At 49.5% G+C, this 26,452-nt stretch overlaps 1 pseudogene; it reads left to right on the plus strand.

Moving 5' to 3' along the window:
- The first annotated feature begins 12,120 nt into the window (after positions 1-12,120).
- On the plus strand, positions 12,121-13,483 carry LOC102921405 (glycerol-3-phosphate dehydrogenase 1-like protein pseudogene; annotated as a pseudogene).
- Positions 13,484-26,452: the final 12,969 nt, after the last annotated feature.

Raw genomic sequence — 26,452 nt, forward strand, 5'->3', positions numbered from 1 at the left:
AAGTTCAAGGTTATCCTGGACTACTGTGAGTTCAAAGTCAAGGCCACCCTAAACTATCTGAAACTCTGTATCAAAAATAAATAGGGGCGGCAGTGGTGCATGCCTTTAATCCCAGCACTCGGGAGGCAGAGCCAGACGGATCTCTGTGAGGCCAGCCTGGTCTATAGAGTGAGATCCTGGACAGGCACCAAAACTACACAGAGAAACCCTGTCTCGGGAAAAAGAACAAACAAACAAACAAACAAATAGACAAAGAGTTGGAAGCTGGCTCAACAGTTAAGAGCACTTTCTGTACAATCGTAAGTACTAGAGTCCAGATCCCAACACTAATGTAACAAATTGGGCATCGCATATATGCCTGAAACCTCAGCTCCACAGTGACAGACACAGGACAGCTGAGTAGACAGGATAGACGGGCTTCCTGTCTAGAGGAGAAATGGGAGGAGCCTCGGGTTTAGGGAGAGTCCTTGCCTCAAAGGAATAGGTGGGAAGTGGAAGAGAAGGCACCTGACACCATCTCTTCCCCCATACCTGTACACACATGCACATCTACATCAATCAGTCCATTTAAAAGGTAAGAAGGGGCAAATAATTTATAGAGTGAGGAAGGGAGAGGAGGATCTTTCTCCTCCTTTTTAGACAGGGTCCCATCATGTAACTTTGGCTGGCCAAATTAGGGTCAGGACCTGGGGTAAGATATACCCAGCAGGGACCACAGGAGCATGTGGCCACAGCCAAGGTCACCATATGTTCCCAGATACACCTTTCTTCCCAATCTCCTGTCTCCTGATGATGTTGTCATTGGCCAAATCCAACTAGAAGCCAGAAAACAGGAGTGGCCAAGCAAGGCAAGGTGGGACCTGTGGAGGTCTACTTCCGGCAGCACACAGCAGAAGAAGGCTGGGGTGTGGGTGTGGACCATGGGGAGGTGGCGGGCAGGGGAGGAGGGGGAAGGGAGAGGACAATAATGAGAGAGAGTGGCAAGGAACAAACACCATGTCCCCTCAGCCTTTGGACCCCTGTGAGTCATTTCCCCAGCCCTTCCTTCTGTGAGGATTGACATTAGTGAGCAATGTCGCTGTGGAGAATTTATTAGGAAAAGTTAGTGCTGCTGGCCACCTAGCTGGCTTCTCCACTCTTGCGTCAGTGTCCACAGTTTGCCTGTACCTCCGTGGTAGCCCAGGTCTTCATGTTCACAAGCTGTTGAAGGTCCTATCCTTTTGGGATCTACCACATTTTCTTCCTGGCCATTGTTATTGGAAAAGGAGAACACGAGTCTTCCAACCCCTATTCAGCTTCAGAAGCCATTCCTCTGAAATTGGGACCCCCCACTACAACCCCCCCCAAAAGAAAAGAAAAGAAAAAAAAAAAAGAAGCTGGGCAGTGGTGGTGCACGCCTTTAATCACAGCACTTGGGAGTCAGGTGGATCTCTGTGAGTTCGAGGCCAGCCTGGGCTACCAAGTGAGTTCCAGGGAAGGCACAAAGCTACACAGAGAAACCTTGTCTTGAAAAATCAAAAAAAGAAAAAAAAAAAAAGAAATTGGGACCCATCAACCTGCCAGTCCAAGGAATGTCTAGGCTGTGACTGTTCTAGCTGCAGGAAAAGCCTGAATTGGCCAGTAGAAGACCTGCCAATCAGATGAGGCCAAGAGTGTGTTCACTCTAGAGCATCGTTAAAATGCTGAACACGTCTTTTGGGTTTGGTTCCAAGCACCGAATAAACCAGGCATGGGAGAGCACACTCATAATTACCCCACCAAAGAGGCAGAACAGTCAGAAGGTCAAGGCCATCCTTGACTACTTTAGGGAATCCCAGACCAGCCTGGGCTACATGAAATTCTGTCAGAGAAAAGAAAGGAGAGGGGGGGGGGGGAGAGAGAGAGAGAGAGAGAGGGAGGGAGGGAGAGAGAGAAAGAGAGAAGAGATAGTAAATGAATGTATTTTACCTACATCATCACAAAATAAAATCTGGAAAAAACACCACAGCTCTACCTCTTATATGGACTAACAATGGAAAGTCAGAACAAGAGTTCCAATGGAGGATGGGCTAGTACAGCCCTGCACAAGGCTGATGGGAAGCAGAACGGATCAGCATCTTTAGAAAATAGTCAGGCAACCTCACAGCAGGCACCTGCTTCTGACTCATGACGCAGGCATTCCTACCCCTGGGTATTTACCAAGACCCCTCAGGGAATGTGCCTACAAAACTCTGTAGAAACACAGCCTAGGAAGAGTCTATCGCCCTAGAAATACACTGGAGTGCTGTCCTGAGTTCCTGAGTGGGAACTGTGTCTTCAGTCAATCCTATGGGCCTCTTCCACAGCGCCTGCATTTTCACTGAGACGACTCACCAGAAAGCCCAAAGAACTGGAGGAGTCCAAGGTCGGCGCTTCCAGCCTGCCTGCCTGAGGCTCCTGCCTTCAAGAGGCAGGGGACTGGAGGCCAAACTCTGGAACCCAGAGATCCTGAAGCTTCTAGGTGTTGGAGGTGTGGTATGCACAGAAGGAGTGTGCAAACCCCTCCAGACCTCTCCCAGCCCTTGTAGTGATCAGCTCTTTTCCTGGCTATCCATCCACATCCATCTTTGTTGATTCGAGTCAGGGTCTTGCTATATAGTTCAGGTTAGCCTTGAACTCATCACCTTACTGCCAAGGACTAGGATGCCAGTTTCAGCCAGGTCTCTTGTACAAATAGGCCGGTGTAAGCAGAGAATTTCCCCCGAGTTCTGTAAGCTGTCCTAGCAAATTAACCAATGGGGCAGGGCAGAGGAAGGATGATTTGTAGCTGGTCAGTTAGAGCTCAGAAGAAAGTAGCGGCCTGGAACTTCCGGTTAGCCGCTAAAGTAGGACAGTCTCGTGGGACTGACCCCTCCAGCTGCGACCTCTGACACTGTCTCCTGGCAGATCGTGTGTATTTGCTTCCTGTTGCTATGATAAAAACAGAGAGCAACCTGGAGGAGGAAAGAGTCTATTTCAATTTACAGTTTATAGTCCATCATGGGAAGAAATCAGGGCAGGAACTTCAGGCAGGAACCTGGGGCACGATCTGATGCTGAGGCCATGGAAGAGTGCTGCCCGCTGGTCTGTTCCTCCGGTCTTGCTCAGTTTGCCATCCAGGATCCCTGACTGGGGCTGGCACTGCCCACCGTGGGCTGGGCCCTGGCACATCAATCATCTATCAAGAAAATGCCCCAGAGGCTTGTTTAAAGGCCCACCATCATTGAAGTTCCCATTTCTCAGATGACTCAGCTTGAGTCAAGTTGACAAAAATCTAACCAGGACACAGTGTCAAGTGAGTTTAGTTGGGGGATCCTTGAATCTGTTCAGAAGTGGAGATCTGTCCATTCGACACAGAAATTGACACAGAATTGCCCAGTTGGACACAGAAGCTGTGACAGCCGGCAAGGTAGGAAGCAACAGTGTGTTTTTTAGCCCGGACATCCCTGGACAGGAGAGAGGATGACACTGACCTGCTGTGCCGTGGAGACTATTCTACAGCACAATAGGACTGACCACTGGCATGCGCACTCACGCTGTATTTTCTGGGAAAGTGCCCCTCTCGTCCAACAAGCAGAGCCCTAGTTCTGGGGAGGGGGCAAGCATTCGTAAGACGGTTATAATGTAGAAATGCTGAAATGAGGCGTTCCTACGTCTAGCCTCAACCCTTGGCTCCTTCTGGATGCTTCTGGCCTCCCCTCTTCCAATCACTAACATCTCTACCCGGGCTTAATCTCAGAGCAATGGAATGCATGTCTCCTGGGATACCCCGTCCATGAACAGACTGGGAACTCTGCTGTGGGAGAAGCAGCCAAGCTCCTTCACCATTGCCCTAAGGTTTCTATTCATCCCCTAGTAGATGGGCAGTGTAAGACCAGTGGATTCCATGGGTCTCCTTGCCACATGCATTTTTCCCATCAGGAGTTGGAAACGATGTGTGGGTTACCATGACAACATATAGGGCATCTGAAAATCTTCAGATGGTGGTGCTGGCAGAAACTGTATAAGTAGGGAGGGTGAGGATGCCAGCTGCCTTCATGAGGGAACGATGCCGTCCCAATCAGCCTGTCCTGGGTGGCGAGCTAGCCTCTCCCCATGTAGAAGATGCAACATCAGGGCTCAGTGCTGACCTCTGCTCACCTGTAGCAATCTGAGAACTTAACAGTGATGTCTCCGTAAACCTTAGTGAAAGGGTCATGCCTGGAATGCTCCCGGTGACAGAGAACAGCCACAGGACAAAACTGTGTTCTCATGAGCCTGACTACCGGCTTCAGAGATCTTTCCTGCAAATGGGTGCCCCCACGGAAACTGACATAGCATCCAGGTGCTTCCATAGGACATCTCTGTTCACATGCCATGCCCACCCCTCGCTGTCTGCAGCCATCTGGCCTCAAAGTTCCTGGCCATCACGGCAAACTGCTGCCATCAGCTGCTCATCAGCGTGGAGCTACTCCCCAAGCCCTCTTGTCTCTAAAGCAAACTATCACAGTTGTGGCAGGTTCGTCACCGCAGTTTCCGGGGAGCCCTTCCCTGTGGGCATGCAGCTCCATCCAGTGATTGTCCGCTGTGAAACGGTTGGGTTTCCTCCTCCGCTGAGTGGGAACTCCCCAAGAAGCCTGGCTGTGAGTGGAGGAAGAGGCAGGCATGTCAGAGTCGGAACCACTGTCCCAGGCGATTTCCCTGTGCCTTTTAGACTCTCTTGCATTTGTTTTCCCTGGAACAGTTGCCTCCACCGAGGCCGTGAAAACTGTGCCCATCCCACCCTGTGGTACAGAGGACCAGATAGACTGTTGGTGCTTGTCGGGCAGTCCTGCCCTGCTGGTACCTGAAACCCCAAAAACCCTTCGCTCTTACGGGGTCTGGGCTCAGATTTCCCCACTGATTTAGCCTTTCCAAGGCTCCACTTGCCCTTCCCCCAAACAAACTACCCCATTATCTTCTTGAATTTGTTGTATCTTCAGATTTGTTTGTAAAAATTATGGGGTTTTTTTTGGTTTTGGTTTTCGTTTTTCTGAGACAGGGTTTCTCTGTGTAGCTTTGTGCCTTTTCCTGGATCTCGCTCTGTAGCCCAGGCTGGCCTCAAACTCACAGAGATCCTCTTGCCTCTGCCTCCCGAGTGCTGGGATTAGAAGCGTGTACTACCACCTCCTGGCCTGTTTGTTTTTATTTAAAATCTTCATGGGTATGGTGGCACCAGTCTATACTCTTAGTAACTCTGGAGGCTGAGGCAGGAAGATTGTCTGAGCCCAAGAGTCTGAGGCCATTGGGAACAATATAATGAGATTTTCTCTTAAAAATTTCTTAAATTAGCCGGGCGTTGGTGGCGCACGCCTTTAATCCCAGCACTCGGGAGGCAGAGCCAGGCGGATCTCTGTGAGTTCGAGGCCAGCCTGGGCTACCAAGTGAGCTCCAGGAAAGGCGCAAAGCTACACAGAGAAACCCTGTCTCGAAAAAAAAGAAAAAAAAAAAAAAAAAAAACCAAAAAAAAAAAAAAAATTTCTTAAATTAGTTAATTTAATTATTGCTACAGGGTCTCACCATGTATTCCTGGTTGACCGAGAGCTTTCTATGTAGGCCAGAGTGGCCTTGAACTCACAGAGATCAGAGTGTGCTGGAATTAGGGGTATATGCCACCATATCTGGTCTTTTTTATTTATGTATTTTCATTTTTGACTTGCTTTTTATTTTTGCATGCCCGTGTTTCCTCTCCTCGGGCTGCTGTTAAGATCTCTTTGACTTTGCCTCTTGGCTGTATGCTACAGAGCAACAGGACGTGGCTTCCACTGTATTTATTCTACTTAGAGGTCATGTAGGACTTATATCTCTCTGTGGCTTCGTATCTTTCTTTGATTTAAGTTCATTCCAAAGGCGGGCGGCGTTGACGCATGCCTTTAATCCCAGCACCTGAGAGGCAGAGGCAGGTGGATCTCTGTGAATTGGAGGCCATCGTGATCTACAGAGAGAGATCCAGGATGGGCTCCAAAACTACACAGAGAAACCCTGTCTCAAAAAAAAAAAAAAAAAAGTTCTCTCCCTCTCTTATTGGGAGTGTGCAAAGGTAGGTGTGTGTGTGTGTGTGTGTGTGTGTGTGTGTGTGTGTGTGTGTGTGTGTGTGTGCACACTCAGGTGCATGTGTGTAGATGTTAGAGATCAACTTTGGCTGTCTTTCTCAGTCATCACTACCTTGGTTTTTGAAAACAGAGTCTCTCGCTGAACGCAGGCTCAGTGACTGGGTAGACTTGCTGGCCAGTGGGCTCCAGGGACTCCGTGTCTGCTCCCCAGCACTTACAGGGGGTCCCGATGCATACCTCTCCAGCCAGCTTTTATGTGGGCACTGGCAATCCACCCTCAGGTCCTCAGGCTTGCATGGCAGGCCCTTGACCGGCTGAGCCGTTGTCTTCCCAGCCCCATGTTTTGAAGATCCTTGGCCACTCTCTCTTTATGTATCACCCCTTCATTGTCCTTCTGCTCTGTCAGGGACACCAACGCCATGAGACCAGACTTCTGTGGGCTCCATCCATCTCTCGAGCCCTTTTCTGCACATTATTTATTTATTTATTTATTTATTTATTTATTTATTTATTTATTTATTGCATATGTGTGAATACATGCATGTGCTTACACAGTCATGTGGAGGTCAGGCGACAACTTTCAGGAGCTGATCCTCTGCCATTGATACTAGGGATGGAGCTCAGGACATCAGCCTTGCATTAGGGAGGGCTTTCCACCTGCTCAGACACCTCAACACCCATCTTTTTTTTTTCTTTCTTTCTTTCCTTTTTTCTTTTTTGGTTTTTCAAAACAGGGTTTCTCTGGATCTTGCTCTGTAGACCAGGCTGGCCTTGAACTCACAGAGATCCACCTGGCTCTGTCTCCCGAGTGCTGGGATTAAAGGCGTGCGCCGCCGCCGCCGCCGCCACCACCACCCAACTTCAATAGCCATCTTCTCTGCATCTTTGGAGTGACTCTGAGTTTCACACTGACCTACTGTTGGTGAACAAATTCTCTTATTTGTGTCTCTAGTCCACTATGCATCTCTCTTTCTAAGTCAATTTCAGTTATTATATTTTTCAGTTTATTAATTGATTTAATTCACTTTTTGGTATGTCTAGTATTTTTTTCCTAAAAGCTTTATTGAGAGATAATTGACATACACTAAATTGCAGATACTTATATATACTTTGATGACTTTTACCATCATCATAATCAAGAGAGTGGATGTCTCCATCACCCTCAGAAGCCTCCTTGTGTCTTTTGGTGATCCATCTATTTCCAGGCAACCACTGGATTATCATTATAGCAATCTGAATTTTCTAGAAATCAAATCCCCTAGTATTACTTTTCATCTTGCTTCTCACTGGGAAGTTAGCTTGTAGCTGTATGTATCAACAGCTTCTTCTTGCTGATCAGTGTCGTGTATTTGCCTTTTGATGGAAATTAGGGTTACTTGCAGTTTAGAACTATTTTAAAAGAGTCCTTGTGATATCCTCATACAAGTCTATTTGTAGAGCTATATCTTCGTGTCTCTTATACCAATGCTTAGATGAGAAACGCGTGGGTCACATCGTAGGTACACGTTATTGTTTGAACCCGAAATGTTCTCAGAAGTCTCATATGGTAAAGGCTCCATGGCCAGGTGATGGGCTTTGGGGATGTGACTGGATCCTAAGGACTCTGGCCTCGTGGTGGGGGGTGTGAGCCATTTATGACTTCATAGTGAAGGGGCTGTGGGAAGGTAGGGCAGAGATGGAGGAAGTAGGCCACTGGGGAATATGACTTGGAAGGGTGTGCCTTGTCCCTGGTCCCTTCCTCTCTGTCTCTGTTTCCTGGCTGTCATGAGGTGAGCAGTTTTCCTCCACCACGACCCTCCCCCATGATGCCTCACCTCACTACAGGAGTGAGAACAACAGAGCTCTGACCATGACTGAGTCTCTGAAACTGTGACCCGAAGGCCCTTGTCCTCCTTTAAGTCATTCAGGGCAGATGCTCTGTCACGGTGGTGCCTGTGGCTTACGGAGTACTTTCCTCTCCTCGTAAACGACCAAGCTGCTGTCCAATGTCATCCTTTCACTGGCCACGTGGGAGGGTCCCCTTCGCACTGCGTCTCTGTCAACACTTGTAATCAACCTTAGCTCTTTCTCCAAGTGCACAGTGACAACCTGCTTGAATTTCACTTTCATTTTCCTTTTTTTTTAGTGACTGGAAACACTGAGCGTCTTTTTGTAGTTATCTGGACAGGTGTTTATTCGGATGTTTCCTTCTCTCCCTCCGCCTTTTAGAATGTGTCTGGTGGCTTCTAGGCACTGGGTTGGAAAAAGAGGCTGTGGGTGATGCTATGTCCTGGTATTACAGTGGCAGACAGATGGAATGTGACCAGGTTATCCTGGTGGTGTTAAGGGTGGGCTTCAGGCGTTGTGCAGGCTGCCTGCTTTCCGGTATGTACTTACCTTGCATCACAGCCTCTCAGCATCCTTAGCTGGAAGCCAGTGCTAGTCAAATTTTCTTCTTCTTTCCTTTCTTTTTAAAAAATCAGTGTGTGTGTGTGTGTGTGTGTGTGTGTGTGTGTGTGTGTGTGTGTGCGCGCGCGCACGCGCGCGCGCGCGCGCGCTTGCACAGCCATGATGCCTTCGTGGAGGACAACTTGTGAGATTCAGGTGCCTGGGCAAGTGCCCTGCCACACTGTCTCCCCAGCGGAGCATCTTTTATACTTGAGAAAACAGTGGGTTTATTTCGGCTCGTGGAGTCAGGTGTCCTCCGGGGTCCCTTAGTCTCTTCACTTTGGGTTTAAGGGGAGGCAGATCACCGCAGTGGTGGGAATGTGGTGGGCAAAGCAGCTCACGTGAAGGTTGCACAGGAAGGGGAAAGACGGAAGACCCGCCTCCGTTCTCCTCTCTCCCACTTTATTCCACTCATGCCCCCAACTTATGGGATGACATAAGTGGCGCCTGCATTCTCTCTCCCGCAGATCCTCCCTGGAAACGCCCTGACCCAGAAGACCGACTGTCGCACTAATCTCCTGGGTGATTCTCTTTCCAGTCAGGTCGAAGGGCAAAACCAACCACCACAAAGCCGAGGGGGGTTCACATCCTCTTTGCCCTGATCTCTCACACCTTAAGACTGCTTTGTTGTTGTTGTTGTTGTTTGTTTTGTTTTGTTTTGTTTTGTTTTGTTTTGTTTTGTTTGGTTTTTTTTTCGAGACAGGGTTTCTTTGTGTTGCTTTGCGCCTTTCCTGGAGCTCACTTGGTAGCCCAGGCTGGCCTCGAACTCACAGAGATCCCCGCCTGCCTCTGCCTCCCGAGTGCTGGGATTAAAGGCGTGCACCACCAACGCCAAAATGAGCCAGGCGGTGGTGGCACACACCTCTAATCCCAGCACTCGGGAGGCAGAGGCAGGCGGATCTCTGAGTTCCAGGACAGCCTGCCTGGTCTGCACAGAGAAACCCTGTCTCGAAACAAAACAATACTGAAATGACTGCCTTCAAGCCACTAAACGCAGCTCTCTGAAACTGTGAGTCAAATGACTCTTGTTCTCTTTTAAGTTTATCATGGCAGGTAATTGGTCACATTTGGTTTCTTTTTCCTTTTCCCAAGAGGCCAGGGAAACTGAGGCCAGGGAGTACCATCTTGGGTGGGGGACAAGCTGGAACCTTCCTCCAGCCCCAGAATCCCAAGGCTATCACTCTCATGAAACTCTGCGTGGCTCCTGGAAATCTGTGGAGCCTCCGGTCTCTAAACTCCAGAGACCTCGTCCCACCAGAGCATCTCTGGCTCCGGCAGATAGGGAGCATGCGCTGAGGTGAGTCCTGCTCTTACCTGGGGGTAAGCCTCCCTCTTCAATCAGAAAGATGACCGAAGGGAGGGAAGGAGGGACAGGTACGCCGCTGGGAGACTGGAGACTGAGGGACTTAGCCACCCCCCATCCTAAGCCCCCATTCCCCGCAGCCTAGAGCAATCCTTCCAGGGCTAGGACCCTCATGGGAGCTTCCGATTCTGGACCCGCTTGCATCGCTTCTCAGAATGCCTTGCTCGGACTCGTGCGCCCCCTAGTGACCCCTGTGGGAGAAAGTAACCATGCCCCCGCCCCCCAGCCGCCCCGTGTTGTCTTGAGAAAAGACATCATCTCTGCCCCGCTCTCTCACAGCTGAAGACTGCCGACATGGGCAGTGGCGGGACAAGCCTTTAATCCCAGCACTGGGGAGACATCTCTTGAGAGTGATTAGTTACCCTGGGATGGACCCTGTGTCTTTATTATTTTTTTTTTCATTTTAACTTCTTTTTCCAGGGCTAGGGATAGAACCTAGGGCCTCACACATGCTAAGTAAGTGGCCTATTGCCCAACTAATACTTTTACCCTTTAAAAAATGATTGATTATGGATGAAGAGATGAGTCAGTTGGTAAAGTGCTTTACAGATAAGCCTGAGGACCTGAGTTCGCATCCCACATCAAAAGCCCCTTGTAATCCCAGCACCAGGGAGGCAGAGACAAAAGGCCCCGGGGCTTGCTGGTCAGTTGGTCTAGCCTAATCAGCTAGCTCCAAATTTAATGGCAGATGTTGTCTTATAAAATAAGGTAGAAATCAATTGAGGAAGAAACCTAATGTCAGCCTCTGGCCTCCATGCACGTGCGCACACTTTTCTCCAGAAGATAAAGAATCCTAGGACCTGGGGAGTTGGCTCAGCGGTTTAGAGCACTGACTGCTCTTCCAGAGGACCTGGGTTCAATCCCAGTGCCTACATGGCAGCTCAGAGCTGTCTGTAATTCCAGTTCCAGGGGATCTGACACCTCCACACCAATGCACATAGAATAAAGTTTAAAAAATCCTTATTTTATTTATCTCTCTCTATATATTTTTAAAAGATTCATTTATTTATTATGTATACAGTATTCTGCCTGCATGTATTCCTGCAGTCCACAAGAGGACACCAGATCTTATTACAAGTGGTTGTGAGCCACCATGTGGTTGCTGGGAATTGAACTCAGGACCTCTGGAAGAGCAGTTGGTGCTCTTAACCACTGAGCCATCTCTCTAGCATATATATATATATATATGTATTGAGGCAGAGATCTCTCTATATAGTTCTGGTTGGCCTAGAACTTGCTATGTAAATCAGGCTGGCCCCGAACTCTCAGAGATCCGCTTGCCTCTACCTCCTGGGAGCTGGGATTAAAGAATTGCATCACCACACCTAGCCCTCCTTCTTATAATATATGTATAGTCATGGCTGGGGATGTAGCTCAGTTGATAGAGGGTTTTCCCAGCATGCACAATGCTCTGGGTTTGATCCCCCAGCACCACATAAATCAGGCATGGTGGTGTGTGCTTACAAATATAGCACTCCAAAGGGGAAAGTGGGACCACCACAAGTTCAAGGTCATCCTCCACTTTATAAATTCAGGTAAGTTTAAGGCCAGCCTGGAAACAGGAGACCCTGCCTCAAAACAAATGTATCTATGTTGCCATCATAATCTGGCTTTTTAAAAACCATGCCATTTTCTTTTTTAAAATATTTTTTATTATTTTTTACGTGCCTTGGTGTTTTGCCATGGGTGTCCGGGTCCCCTGGAACTGGAATTACAGACAGTTGTGAGCTGCCATGTGGGCGCTGGACATTGAACCTGGGTCCTCTGGAAGAGCAGTCAGTGCTCCTAACCACTGAGCCATCTCTCCAGCCCCCATGCCATTTTCTTGATTTCATCAAGCACGCAATGTTTAAACAGCAAGTCGCCTTATACATGTCTTTTGATCTGTTTTATTTGTTATTCATTTATTTTGAGACACATATCATCCCTGGTTGGCTTCTAACTCTATTTGGAGCTGAGGCTGACCTTGAACTTCTGATCCTCCCGTCTCCACTACCCTAGTGCCGGGATCTCAGGCATTTGCTGGCACATGTGGCTGAGGCGGTGCTAGCCCTGGAACCCAGGGCCTCAAGCACACGCACACTAACAAAGTGCTCTGTCCACTGAACTGCAGCCGCCTTCTTAAAATGCTTTTTATCCTATTTGTTTCCAGGGAGTCTCACTCTGTAGCTCAACCTGTCCTTGAACTTGAGTCAGTTCTCCACCCAAGCCTCCATGTGCTGGAATTACAGGCATGAGCCACCACACTCAGGTCTCTGACAGGCAGGCAGGGGCCTGCAGACAGGGCAGGGCACCGGCAGGCGAGACCAAGCAGATGGAGGCCAGCAGCCCCCTGGGAAGGCACAGTCCCCACAGGAGGATACCAGCCTGGAAGCAGGGGCAAAGCCCTTGAAAGTGTGCGTCGTGGGCTCAGGGAACTGGCGATCGGTTGTTTCAAAAATCATCGGGAGCAATGTGAAGAACATGAAGAAGTTTGCATCCACGGTCATGATGTGGGTATTCGAAGAAATGGTCAACGGGAGGAAGCTGACAGACATCATTAATAGTGACCACAAAAACGTAAAGCACCTGCCTGGACACAGGCTACCAGAGAATGTAGTGGCCACCTCGAGTCTCGGCCAGGCTGTGCAGGATGCAGACCTGCTGGTATTTGCTTCCCCACACTAGTTCATTCGAACCATCTGTGATAAGATTGCCGACATAGTCCCCACGAAGGCCCTGGGCCTCAGCTTGATCAAGGGCATAGACCAGGGCCCCGAGGGCCTGAAGCTTGCCTCTGACATCATCGGAGAGAAGGTGGGCATAGACGTCAGCGTGCTGATGGGGGCCAACATAGCCAGAGAGGTGGCCGAAGAGCACTTCTGTGAGACCACCATTGGCAGCAAGGTGCTGAAGAATGGCCTTCTCTTCAAAGAGCTGCTGCAGACCCCCAAATTCCAAATCACTGTGGTGGAAGACTCAGACACAGTGGAGCTGTCTGGGGCTCTAAAGAACATTGTCGCCCTGGGGGTCGGCTTCTGCGACAGTTCTGGAAACAGCACCAAGGCCGCTGTCATCCGCCTGGGCCTCATGGAAATGATCGAGTTTGCCAGGACGTTTGGCAAGGGCCAGGTGTCTACAGCCACTTTTCTGGAGAGCTGTGGGGTGGCTGATCTTGTCGGTACCCGTTAAGGGGGACGGAACCGCAAGGTAGCTGAAGCCTTTGCCAGGACCGGAAAGACTATTGAGGAATTGGAGAAGGAGATGCTGAACGGACAAAAGCTGCAGGGACCACATACCTCTGCCCAGGTGTACCACATCCTCAAGCACAAAGGGCCTGCTGGACAGCTTCCCACTGTTCACAGCCGTGTACCAGATCTGCTTTGAGGGCAGACCAGTTGCATATATGATTCCATGTTTGCAGAACCACCCAGAGTACAAGCGAAGGGAACAGGGGACTGGTGCGGCTCTACCTTGGCCATCTCAGGATCACGTGGAAACCAGGAAGTAACAGTGAGATGTTTGCCTGGCTTTCTCCCATCTTGGACACATATGAATTATTATGGCTTCATTTCTGGGTCATGAGAGACAGCTCGTCAGCTGATATACTGGTAACAACTACACATACATGATGAATGTGAAAAAAAAAAAAGCAAAAAAAAAAATACAGCTTGGTAGATTGAATCAGGATTCCAATAAGGTTCGGAGCTGTTTACCTTGTGTCTCTGTGTGGGCATGTGTGTCCATGTAAGTGAAGAAGCATACGGGTCTTTGTGGGTGGAATATATGTTTACATACATGTATAAGAGTGTGGGGGCGGGGCTGGAGAGATGGCTCAGAGGTTAAGAGCACTGACTGCTCTTCCAGAGGTCCTGAGTTCAATTCCCAGCAACCACATGGTAGCTCACAACCATCTGTAATGAGATCTGGTGCCCTCTTCTGACCTGCAGTCATACATGCTGTATACATAATAAATAAATAAATCTTTAAAAAAAAAAAAAAAAAAAAAAGAGTGTGTGTGGCCGGGCGGTGGTGGCGCACGCCTTTAATCCCAGCATTGGGAGGCAGAGCCAGGCGGATCTCTGTGAGTTCAAGGCCAGCCTAGGCTACCAAGTGAGTTCCAGGAAAGGCTCCAAAGCTACACAGAGAAACCCCATCTTGAAAATAAAACAAAACAAAAACAAAAACAAAGATTGTGTGTGTGTGTGTGTGTGTGTGTGTGTGTGTGTGTGTGTGTGTGAACAAGTGTATGTTACGTGTGCATGTGAGTGAAGAAACTGAGTCATCTGGACACATGGATTTCATAGCTTCATTTCTGGATCATGAGAGACAGCTCATTGGTTGATGTATTGGGTACCAACTGCACATACACAATGAATATGAAAAATGGTCCCCATGCCTCCCTGGCTGCCCCACTCCAGCAGTGATGGCTTCTCCATGGGGACGGACATTCTCCCTGGCTGGCTCTTGTGTGAGGTCAGGAGTAGTCAGTACTCAGAAGTGGAGGCATTCCTCCAGTGTTTGATTTTGTTGGGTGGTGAATTGGTTTGTTGTCAACCTGACACAAACTAGATTCCCCTGGGAAGAGGGACCCTCAGCTGAGGAAGTGCCTCCATTGGATTGGCCTGTAGGCAAGTCTGTGGGGCATTGTCTTGATTGATGATTGATGAGAGAGGGCCAAGCTCACTACAGATGGAGCCAACCCGGGGCAGGTAGTTCTGGTTTGTATAAGAAAGCAAGCTGAGCCGGCGGTGGTGGCGCACGCCTTTAATCCCAGCACTCAGGAGGCAGAGGCAGGCGGATCTCTGTGAGTTCGAGGCCAGCCTGGGCTACAGAGCGAGATCCAGGAAAGGCACAAATATACACAGAAAAACCCTGTCTCGGAAAAAAACAAAAACAAAACAAAACAAACAAACAAAAAAGGGACAAGCATCACTGTGGTAGAATCTTCTGAAAAGTATTTCCTCAGGGTCAGCACACAGTAGTCCCGAGGGGGCCAAGGCTGCATCTCTAGCTGGCAGCTGAACTTGGTAACATATAAGAGTCTCCCACATGTTACTAGTTTTGAAGATGTGAAGGGGTCATGGAGAGCAGCTGAGGCTTGGCACCGTGTGGCAGAGTTGGTATACCTGCAGAGAGGCTAAGAGGCCACTGGTAAAGGTGAGCCTCAGTTGTGGATCCCAGGGTTGGAGGTGTCATATAAACTAAGGCTTGGCACCATGTGACAGGATCAGAGTCCCTGAAGAGACCAGGAGAGGCCACTAGTGAACACACAGCCTCAGTCACAGTGGAGAACCAAGCATATTGTAGATGCCAGGACAGTGAGATAACCACCAAGGACAGTGCCGGATGGAGCTAGCCTGAGCCTATTAGACATTTGTGCATGTTACAGGTGGCAGAAGCAGAGAGGTGGGACTATCCGGGTCCTTTCTTTCTTTCTTTCTTTTTTTTTTTTTTTTTTTTTTTTTTGGTTTTGGTTTTTTGAGACAGGGTTTCTCTGTGTAGCTTTGCGCCTTTCCTGGAACTCACTTTGGAGACCAGGCTGGCCTCGAACCCACAGAGATCCACCTGGCTCTGCCTCCCGAGTGCTGGGATTAAAGGCGTGCGCCACCACCGCCCGGCTTTCCGGGTCCTTTCGAGACCAGACATCAGACACTAACCTATTTAAAATGGAGTCTGGCATTGCTTTAATCTGATTGTGACTGTCCTCCCATTCTCCCCTGCTAGAACAAAAAGTGCTTTAACTTTTTTGTTTGTTTGTTTTTGTTTTTCAAGACAGGGTTCCTCTGTGTAGTTTTGCACCTTTCCTGGAACTCACTTTGTAGACCAGGGGCTAGCCTCGAACTCACAGAGATCCGCCTGCCTCTGCCTCCTAAATGCTGGGGTTAAAGGCGTGCGCCACCACCACCCAGCTAACTTTTTTATTTAATAGGAATTCAAAGTTAAGAGACTTTGGGTATTTTGAAGAGACGTTGAACACGTTTAGAAGACGTATAACGTGTTAAAATTTTTAAAGGCTGTGGGTTTTTGTTTGTTTGTTTGTTTTTTGTTTTTGTTTTTCAGGACAGGGTTTCTCTATGTAGCCTTGGCTGTCCTGGACCAAGGCTCTGTAGACCAGGCTGGCCTCTAACTCAGAACTATTCCTGCTTATGTCTCCTGAGTGCTGGAATTAAAGGAGCACACCACCATACCCAGCTATCTGTGGGGCTTTTATTTATGTTTTCTATTGTGATATTAAAATGAAATATTGGGGGCATAAGTAAGAAAAGGAAAGGTTATAATTTATTTTATTTTATTTTTTGGTTTTTCAAGACACGGTTTCTCTGTGTAGCTTTGAGCCTTTCCTGGACTCACTCTGTAGCACAGGTTGGTCTCGAACTCTCAGAGATCCACCTGCCTCTGCCTCCTGAGTGCTGGGATTAAAGGCATGCACCACCACTGCCCGATGGAAAGGTTATAATTTAATAGTGATGTGTTTGTGTGTCTTGCTGATAAGAGGCAGCTGTACTGGTTAGTTTTTTTGTCCACTGAACACTTGGGAAGAGGAGCCTCAATTGAGGAATTGCCTCCATCGAATTGGCCTGTGGGCATTTCTGTGGGGGCATTTTCTTGATGGATGGTTGATATCAGAGGGCCCAACCCACTGGGGGCTATACCCACCAGGCAGGCGTTCCTGGATTGCATAAGAAAAGAAGCTGAGCGAGCCATGAAGAGCAAGTCAGCAGTGGTCCCTGCTTCTGTCCTGCCTGAGGCCTTGCTTCCCTTTGGGATGGACTACAACTGTAAGCTCAAATAAAGCCTTTCCTCTCCAAGATGCTTTTGGTCAGGGTGTTTATTCCAGCAATAGAAAGCAGACCAGGACAGCGGTCCTGATGCTGTGATCGCCTCCCCAGCTCTTCTTCGAGGAAGAGGAGGAGGCAGGCTCTTGGAATCCTCCATCCTCTCACTCCAAACTGTACCAGGGTTTCTCGACACCTGCTCTCATGAGGTGCAGTCAGGTTATTGCCGGATGTTCTCTTCTATCCTAGCATGCCAGACCCGCTGGCCCGCGCAGCACAGTGCGGGTAAGTGCCTGTAGACGGAGGAGGGATGGGTTGGTGTGGTAACAGAGGGCACCACTCCGCAGCTGTCCTTGCAGGTACCTGTTTCTCAGGTGGTGAGAGAGCTCCCACCCCAACAGTGAACCTTTCCTCGTGTCCATCAACTCACCATGGCCGGACTGCTTGAGCTGAGATGGCAACAAACTGTCTTGATGAGGAACGAGGGATGAAGGTGTGGTAGTCGTGTTTAGGTTTCTCAGTCTGGAAGACTTGGGCTTCAACATCAACTGCACCACTCAGTCATCTACACCCCCAGCCAATCACCCACTTCTCCACAATCTGCTGCTTGTGGCTCCCAAACACACCAGGTCCTAACAGCATGGACCTTACCAAGTCTTGGGAAAGGGTGTTTGCAGGCGAGATTAAGGATATCGGCACAGGGAGACTACTCTGGATCGCCCAGGTGGGCTCTATGTGTCCCACAGAATGGCTTTGAAAGAGACACCGAGGGGGAATCTCTCTCTCTCTCTCTCTCTCTCTCTCTCTCTCTCTCTCTCTCTCTCCTCTCTCTCTCACACACACACACACACACACACACACACACACACACACACACACACAGAGAGAGAGAGAGAGAGAGAGAGAGAGAGAGAGAGAGAGAGAGAGAGAGAGAGAGAGAGAGGATGTTGGGGAAAAGGTACTTGTTTTATTCGATTAGTAACATATTTACAGATGGAACAGTGGGTAGTCTGGGCTTTTAGGGGTGAACAGGTGCCTAGGCTGAGGTCTAGGGAAACTGGGTTAGCCTTTTCACTGTACTATTCTGTCTGCTTTTGTATATGTAAGAATTTTTCCATTGGAAGCAATGCTCCTCCATTCCAGGGAAGGGTTTGTCTGGGATTGCGGCAGCCGGCTGCGCGGGCTCTGGCGCCACCTGGCGTCCACCTCGGAAATGACTCCCGAGGGAGTTTCAGAGCCGCTTGCCCTTGGGTCTTGCACCAGCCCCGGAGAAGGGATGTCTGGGCCCCTTGGTGCTGTCTGGCGCCATAGAAGCCCCTTTGGCACCCTAACCCAGCTGCGTTCTCCCGGGTGCGTGTCTAATCCTCAGGCCCCGCCGCCCATCGGAACCTTTGTAGCTCTTTCTATCTCCCTGTCTGGGGACTTGCTTTTGAGCAGATCTGAACTGACAGAGACTGGGTGGCCAGAGTATGTGGCCACTTCATGGCCTCCAACTCTGCAGGTTTGAGAGGAGACAAAAGCAGAAGATACATGATGCACAAATTGGAATTTTGGAAACAAGGACTATGATTCTAAAAATAGGAAATAAAATAAAAAATTAGACATCTATAAAAATATACAAAATTTTCCTAGGACTGATATCTTAAGTGTGTAGATTGAAAAGTCCTGGACAGTACTCAATGAGTAAGACCCATGATATGTCACGTGACAGTGGCATTTAGGGGCTGTTAGGATAGACCCGTGTGTAAACACAGTACAGAGAGCGTACTAGTTGGACATCCTTACATAGTCTGGAAATCGGGAGATACATCTAGCATGGCTTCCTCAAGAAGCTGAAGCCAGCTAGCTTGCAAAGTATGGGCCACTGGAGAGTAGGGCTGGACACTGCTCCTCTCGGGGCTTATAACGACCCCAGGCTGAGTGAGTACTTGCCACACTGAGTCGGGAGATCTTGCTGACCCAGGTTTCAAACAGGGTCCCACCCCAGGAAGGTGGGGCCTATCACCGGGCTGGTTCAGATCTATCGGTAACAGCCAGGTTCCTTATCTAGACTCTTACAGAGAAAACAATGCCCTGCCCCTGTGTTCAACCTGAGTCCAGTCACACCACACGAGTCAAGAGGCCTCAGGCACCAGGTACAGCCGATAAGCGGGCAAAGGCCTTTCTCATACCTGCTTCCCCAAGAGCTGAAGGGCAGGGGACCCTGCCTAGGGGCTCTCTGAGACCCTCCCTGCTGTCCCTGATATAAACTAGTTCTTGGCGTGAGAAGGGACCTCAGAGCCACTACCAAGCAGAGCCAGTGAAAGGTTGGGATTGACCCCTGGTCCCCCTCCACAGGACAGGTGGTTTTCCAGGAGCGAACCCTTGAGACGCTTCCATCTGAAGGTCACTTACCTGTACCCGCTCAGCTGTGAGGCTGTTCCAGGGTGTTATCCGGTTGTAGAACGAGGTGGGGGTGCCGTTTACAGAGTGGAACTTGGCAGCTGGTTTAAGCTTGCACAGAAGGCACTCATTCCAAGGATGACCACTGATTCTCCAGGTCCGGTCCCCAAACCCAGTCCCTCCCACAACTAGAGAAGAGTCTCAGAGAACCCAGAACCAAAGGAACCCAAGGTTAGTTCATCTGCCTGGGTTCCCAGTTACCATAAAGATTGCTGATAAGTGGGGCCACCAGCAAATGATCTTGGAGACTGGGCCAGCTCCTGAAGGTGCCTACCTCATGGCCGCACCTCTGTGGCCAGGTGCTTTTTTTTTTTGTTTTGTTTTGTTTTTGTTTTTTGTTTTGTTTTTCGAGACAAGGTTTCTCTGTGTAGCTTTGCGCCTTTCCTGGAACTCACTTGGTAGCCCAGGCTGGCCTCGAACTCACAGAGATCCGCCTGGCTCTGCCTCCCGAGTGCTGGGATTAAAGGCGAGCGCCACCACCGCCCGACGCTTTTTTTTTTATTTGATTTTATTTTTAAGGTGTTCGTGTGTGTGTGTGTGTGTGTGTGTGTGTATGTATGTATGTATGTACACATGTGCAGGTGAGCATGCATGTACAGTGTCTAGAGATCATTGTCAAGTGTCTCCCTTGGTCATTCTTCACCTTGTTTTTAACTTTTTTTTTTTTTTTTTTTTTTCCGAGACAGGATTTCTCTGTAGCTTTGAAGCCTGTCCTGGATCTCACAGAGATCCGCCTGCCTCTGCCTCCTGAGTGCTGGGATTACAGGCGTGCGCCACCGCCACCACCGCCAAGCTTTTTTTTTTTTTTTTTTTTTTTTGGTTTTTCATGACAGGGTTTTTCTGTGTAGCTTTGCGCCTTTCCTGGAACTCACTCTGTAGCCCAGGCTGGCCTCAAACTCACAGAGATCCACCTGGCTCTGCCTCCCGAGTGCTGGGATTAAAGGCGTGCGCCACCACTGTCCGGCGTTTTTAACTTTTTAAGTATGTGTTTTTATTATGTTTAGTTACCTGTCTCTGTGTGAATATGTGCATGTGGGTGCAGGTATCTGTGGAGGACCGAGGCGTGAGAGCTCCCTGGAGCTAGCGTTACAGGCAATTGTGAGCCACCCAATGTAGGTAATGGCCAGAGAACTTGGGTCCTCTGCCAGAGCAGTATGTAATTAGTCACTGAACCATCCCTCCAGCCCCTTTCCAGCTTCCTTGTGGATCTCTTACCTGGAAATGGCCAATTCACCTAGGCTGGATGGTCAGCAAGCCCCAGCCATCCTCCTGCCTCAGCCTTCCCGGTGCTGGGATCACAGGTACACACTGCCAGGCCAGGCTTTTTCTTAAAAGTAATTTGTACATGGCTGTTGGAGTCCTGCAGTGAGCCATGATGGGTGTAGATCGTGGCCTGGGGCTCGCTGTCTCAGCTCTTTCTATTACTGTGGTAAATACGTGACCAGAAGCAGTTTTCGAGAGGAAAGGGTTTATTTGGCTCACAGTTCCTGACCACAGGCGATTATTGAGGGAAGTCAGGGCAGGAACCTGAAGGCGGGTACTGAATCAGTGGCCATACGGGATGCTGCTCACTGGCTTGCTCCCTGCAGCTTGCTCAGCCTGCTTTCTTGCAGAACCCTGGACCCACTGAGAGGTGGCACCACCCACAGTGAGTTGGGCCCTTATATCAATCATCTATCAAGAAAATACCCCCACAGACTTGCCTACAGGCCAAACTGATGGAGGGAGGCATTTGAGGTTCGCTCTTCCCGGATGACCCTAGCTTGTGTCAAGGTGACAGACAACAACCCGCATTGCCCCCCCCCCCTTCCTGGCCCCAGCGACTCTGCTCTGACCACCCCGTTCTCAGAGAAAAGTCTTGCACTCTCCTGGCCCTTGCCAATTTCATGTCATTTGCATCTGCAGCCTTTTAGGTTATTTAACTTGTAAATTTCCCAAAATAATTCCAGCTCCGTGACTCCCAGAGTCCTGATTGCAAGCATTTAAATTTTTTAGTATTCTGTGCACCCTGTCTGAGAGGTTTGGTTGCCGCCTTCACAGGGGCAGCCTGGATGCACAGTGAGCGAGCGCAGATGGGCCCAGCTCAGTCGCTTCTCTCATTACTCTGTCAAAATACCTGACAAAAACCAACTCAGGGAGGGAGGGGCTGTCTGGGCTCATGGGTTGGCACACAGTGCGCCACGGCAGGGTGGTGGGAGCTTGAGGCAGCTGGTCACCTTGTATTGGCCATCAGCAGCAGAGGGAGATGAATGCAGGTGTTCAGCTCACTTTCTCCTTGTTATCCTTTTTGTTTGTTTGTTTGTTTTGAGACCGGGTTTCTCCATGTAGTTTTGGTGCCTATCCTGGATCTCGCTCTTGTAGACCAGGCTGGCCTCGAACTCACAGAGATCCGCCTGGCTCTGCCTTCTGAGTGCTGGGATTAAAGGCGTGCGTCGCTGCTGCTGCTGCTGCTGCTGCTGCTGCTGCTGCTGCTGCTGCTGCCGCCGCCGCCGCTGCCGCCGCCCCCACCAGGCTCCTTGTCACCTTTTATGTATTTCCTGTCATCATTATGGGACCTAGGCCCATGCTGTGGTAACCATCCACACTGAGGGTGGGTCTTCCCTCCTCAGACAAATCTCTCTGGAAACATCGTCACAGACATGCCCAGAGGTGTGTCTCCTGAGAGACTAAGTCCAATTGGCTGACAAGGATGGTTGTTAGCCATCACAGGTGACCCCCTCATCCTGTCCATGGCTGTCCTTGGGACATCTGGCAAGCTCCTTTTTTTTTTTTTGGTTTTTCGAGACAAGGTTTCTCTGTGTAGCTTTGCGCCTTTCCTGGAACTCGCTTTGTAGACCAGGCTGGCCTCGAACTCACAAAGATCTGCCTGCCTCTGCCTCCCAGGAAGGACATCTGGCAAGCTCCTTCTACACTGCTGTAGCCAGAAAGGTGCCATTCTTCCCACTAGGTTCAACCACAGAGTCACTGCCTCTCATCTTGTTATTAGGAGAGGATGCTCCGAGTGGCCCACACTTCCCAGCTTCAGGCCCCATGGGACAGTGACCGGCCTCCCCTCCTTCTTGGGTAGGCAGATCAGTGTGGAGAGACCAACAGTAGGGTGTTTCCACATCTCCCTTCCGCTTCTCCGAGCATCATGGGCGGCAGCCATCTCCCTTCGGGCATTGTGCCTTCAATCTTCCGGCCCCCCACCCCCACCCCATGGCTATAATTCTGTATCCTAAAAACACTGGCTCTTGCCGGGCGGTGGTGGCGCACGCCTTTAATCCCAACACTCGGGAGGCAGAGCCAGGCGGATCTCTGTGAGTTCGAGGCCAGCCTGGGCTACCAAGTGAGTTCCAGGAAAAGGCGCAAAGCTACACAGAGAAACACTGTCTCGAAAAAAAAAAAAACACTGGCTCCTCCTTCGGGCCTAGAAGGAGTCACCAGGTCCCAGGGGGCTCACATCCTAGCCTCTCGAAGTCCCCAACAAGCGACCTCAGACTTACTAACACCCAGTAACTACTGTCTTGTGCTCCCAAGGCTTAGGGGATCAGGAATTCTGAGAAGGTGGAGGGAGGGGCAAGTTGCCCCTGCTCTGCCAGGCTGGAGACACCTGGGAAGACTGGAAGGGGTGTGTGTGTGTGTGTGTGTGTGTGTGTGTGTGTGTGTGTGTGTGGCTGGGAGCACGTGGAACCATCTTCTCTCACATACGGTCTGGCAGCTGGGCCTGACAGTCAGCCAGAACCCCACATATGGCCTCTTCACAAGCTCCCTGTGTACCAGCTGGCTTGGACTTCCTCACCGCCTGGTGGCTGAATTCCCAGAGACAGGGCCCCAAGGACGCTACTGTAGGAGTCCATGTGTATTTATGCTGCAGCCGAAGCGGGGTGTGTGTGTGTGTGTGTGTGTGTGTGTGTGTGTGTGTGTGTGTGTGCGCGCGTGTGCGCGCGCGCGTGCGTGCGAGCGTGCGTGCGTGCGTGCGTGCGTGCGTGCGTGCGTGCGTGCGACATGGTGTCCCTTCTACTTCCAGGAAGTCAAGATTGCTACTGCGGTCACTCAGACATGATGCAGCCACACCAGGCTCTCAAGCCCCCTCCAATCACTGGCCCCCAGCTTGGCTGCTCTGCAGCTACTGGGGATACCAAAAGGGTGGGTTTCCGGCTTCTCTACTTCTGGACAGGAGAGTTTGCCTGAAGAAAAAACTTCCCTAGATCTGTGGATACGTGTTTAATGTCAGAGGGGGAGCTGGAAGTGCCAGGCCAGCACTGCCCCCCAGAGGAAGGAGGCCAGAGAAACCGCTACCTTCTGGCTTGTGTGTGGACGGTAATGCTGGGGACACCATGCCTGCACCTCTCCGGCAGAGGGCAGAACTAGAGGCGGTCTTTTCTTTTTCTTCCTTTTAAATAAGGAGGTTAGTCAGGTGCATAGTTCCGTGAGGTCAAAGGCTACAGCTGGCGGCAATGGCCTTCTTGCAGAGTCCTGCGGGGCATCCTCTGCCCAGCGAGGCAGGACGTGCTGCGGGGCATCCTCTGCCCAGCGAGGCAGGACGTGCTGCGGGGCATCCTCTGCCCAGCGAGGCAGGACGTGCTGCGGGGCATCCTCTGCCCAGCAAGGCAGGACGTGCTTGTGAGCTCTGGTCTCTCATCTTCTTTAACCCACTTTTTTCTTTTGGTAGGAATGCAATGCTTTGTAGAACTTTAATATTGCCTTTTAATTGCTGTTTCAAAAGTTGTTTTGCGCCAGGCAGTGGTGGTGCACATCTTTAATCTCAGCACTTGGGAGGCTGATCTCTATGGGTTCAAGGCCAGCCTGGTCTACAGAGTGAGTTCCAGTACAGCTGGGGCTACATAGTGAGAGCCTATCTAGAAAAAAAGAAGTTGTTTTGCAATGTTTTTCCCCCGAGACAGGGTTTCTCTGTGTAGCTTTGGTGCCTGTCCTGGATCTCGCTCTGGGAACCAGGCTGGCCTCAAATTCACAGAGATCCTGAGGCCTGCCTCTGCCTCCTGAGTGCTGGGATTAAAGGTGTGTGCCAACACCACCAGCAATGGTTTAATAAAATAGTCAGAAATGATAAACTTTGGATTGGGGGTGTATATCATTTCAACTGGAGATTAATAAGAACTGCAGCAGAGGCCGTAAGTCAGCAGAGCTGATTCTGACGCTGAGGCTGCTGGCGACAGAGAGCCTTTAGCTCTTACAGAAGGCAACAGTTGACCCGGGGAAGTGATGGGATTTAACAGAAACAGGGCATCGACTTTGGAGGGTTTTGTTTTTCCTTGCAATGCTGGGAACTGATGGATTGTTTGAGAATCCAATCAGTGAGTCACATGAACATGAAGCTGGAGTTTGAGCTAATTGTGAGCCACCTCACATGAGTGCCTAGTCAGCTTAACTACAGGAAAGGGATGCCTCGTTTCACTTTATTTAATTAGTAGGGGAGCTGAACATCAGTGTGTGTGTGTGTGCGCACGCGCGTGCGCGCGCATTGGAGAACCATGCCTGGCACACAGTAGCCTCTCTGTAAATGCGGTTTGTCCGATGGATGGTGGATCCATCAGGATGCGGCTTGGTGTGGAGTGTAATGTTCTCTTCGGTTCTGTTCGAGTTTCCTCTTCTGATTCTGCGTGTGTGTGGTGTGGAGGCGGCAAAGATGCAAGTGAAAATGTGATAGCTCAGAATGGCTTAACTAATCCTACTCCGCTAAAAGTTTTTGCAAAGATCCCAGGAAATACATCAGGAAAGGTTTGGCTTGCTAACTGCTTCTCTTGGGCAGTGAGCCAAGAGAAATCCTGATGCTCACCACCGGAGGGAGCCCTAAACCCAGGACGATTCTGAAGTGGCTCTACCAGAGCTTTTTGCTTGTTTTATTTTTTAAATTGAAACTAGACTCCCGCCCCCCCCCCCCCCGCCCCCGTCCAAATAATATATCCTGATTATGGTTTCCCCTTCCTCCTCTACCCCTCCCAGTTCCTCTCTACCTCCCCTCCCATCTGGACCTGCTCCCTTTCTGTCTCTCTTAGAAAACAAACAGGCTTCTACAGGATTAATAATAAAATAAAATAAGACAAAACAAAAAATAACACATCAGAGTTGGACAAAACAAACGAGGGAAAAGAGTCCAAGGAAGACACAAGACTCAGAGAGACACTCGTTCGCACACTCGAGAATCCCAGACGACCACAGTATACAGGCAGCGGACCTGCTGCAGCCCTGTGCAGGCCCTGTGTGCGCTGTTGCAGTCCCTGTGAGTTCATGCGAACTTTGATCACGCTGAGTTAGAGGGCCTTGTTCTCTTGGTGCTCTCCCCCTCTGGCTCATACACTCTTTCTGCCTCCTCCTCCACGGGGTCACCTGAACTCTGAGGGGAGGGATTGGCTGGAGACATCCCATGTAGGGCTGAGTGTTCCAAGGTCTTTCTCTCTCTCCATAATGTCTGTGGATCTCTGTATTAGTTCCCATCTGCTGCAGGAGGAAGCTTCTCTGCTGATGGCTGAGCAAGGCACTGATCTATGAGTATAGTGAATGTCATTAGGAGTCTTTTTAGTGCTATGTTTTGTGTGTTTGTTTTTAGAACAGTAGTATTTGGTTTACCCTAGGTCCCTGGGCTATCTAGTCTCAGGTTCTTGGGTTGGATATAGGTTCTGAAGTGGACCTACCAGTTTTATTTATATATACCTCCCAGCTCTTATTTCTCCCCTGGAGATTTCTTTTTTCTTTCTTTCTTTTTTTTTTTAAAGATTTGTTTATTTATTTATTTATTTATTTATTTATTTATTTATTTATTTATTTATTTATTCATTTATTATGTATACAGCATATATGACTGCAGGCCGGAAGAGGGCACCAGATCTTATTACAGGTGGTTTTGAGCCACCATGTGGTTGCTGAGAATTGAACTCAGGACCTCTGGAAGAGCAGTCAGTGCTCTGAACCTCTGAGCCATCTCTCCAGCCCTGGAGTTTTCTTGACAAGCTAAAATGGCAGCAAAAGATGCAGTTCCCAGCTTACTGTAAATATGAATATTTTGAAATGAGACTATTAGGTAACCATGGCTATGTTCAGTGATCGCTATTACAGCAATCTGATATCTGAAGATGCTGAGGCAGATGATTGCTTCAAGTTCAAGGCTGGATTGAAACACATAATAAGACCGTGTAAAAAACGAACAGAAGTAAACTCACATGAGCAAGTTCTCTTCTAACTGTTCTTCTTTCCCCCAACAAACTTGTCCTCCCAGAAGTTTTCCCCGTATAACTTCATTTGAATGTGTTTGGCATATGATTATTCTCATGATACCTCTAAGCAACAAAAATGTCTATAAATTGAGATTTCAAGTAAGGAATTCTGTGATCACATATCTACAAAAAAGTTGTCTTTGAGCTGAGTTATCACCATTATTATACATATAAATACTG

Source organism: Peromyscus maniculatus, chromosome 3, assembly GCF_049852395.1.
Source record: "Peromyscus maniculatus bairdii isolate BWxNUB_F1_BW_parent chromosome 3, HU_Pman_BW_mat_3.1, whole genome shotgun sequence".
Taxonomy (NCBI): Eukaryota; Metazoa; Chordata; class Mammalia; order Rodentia; family Cricetidae; genus Peromyscus; species Peromyscus maniculatus.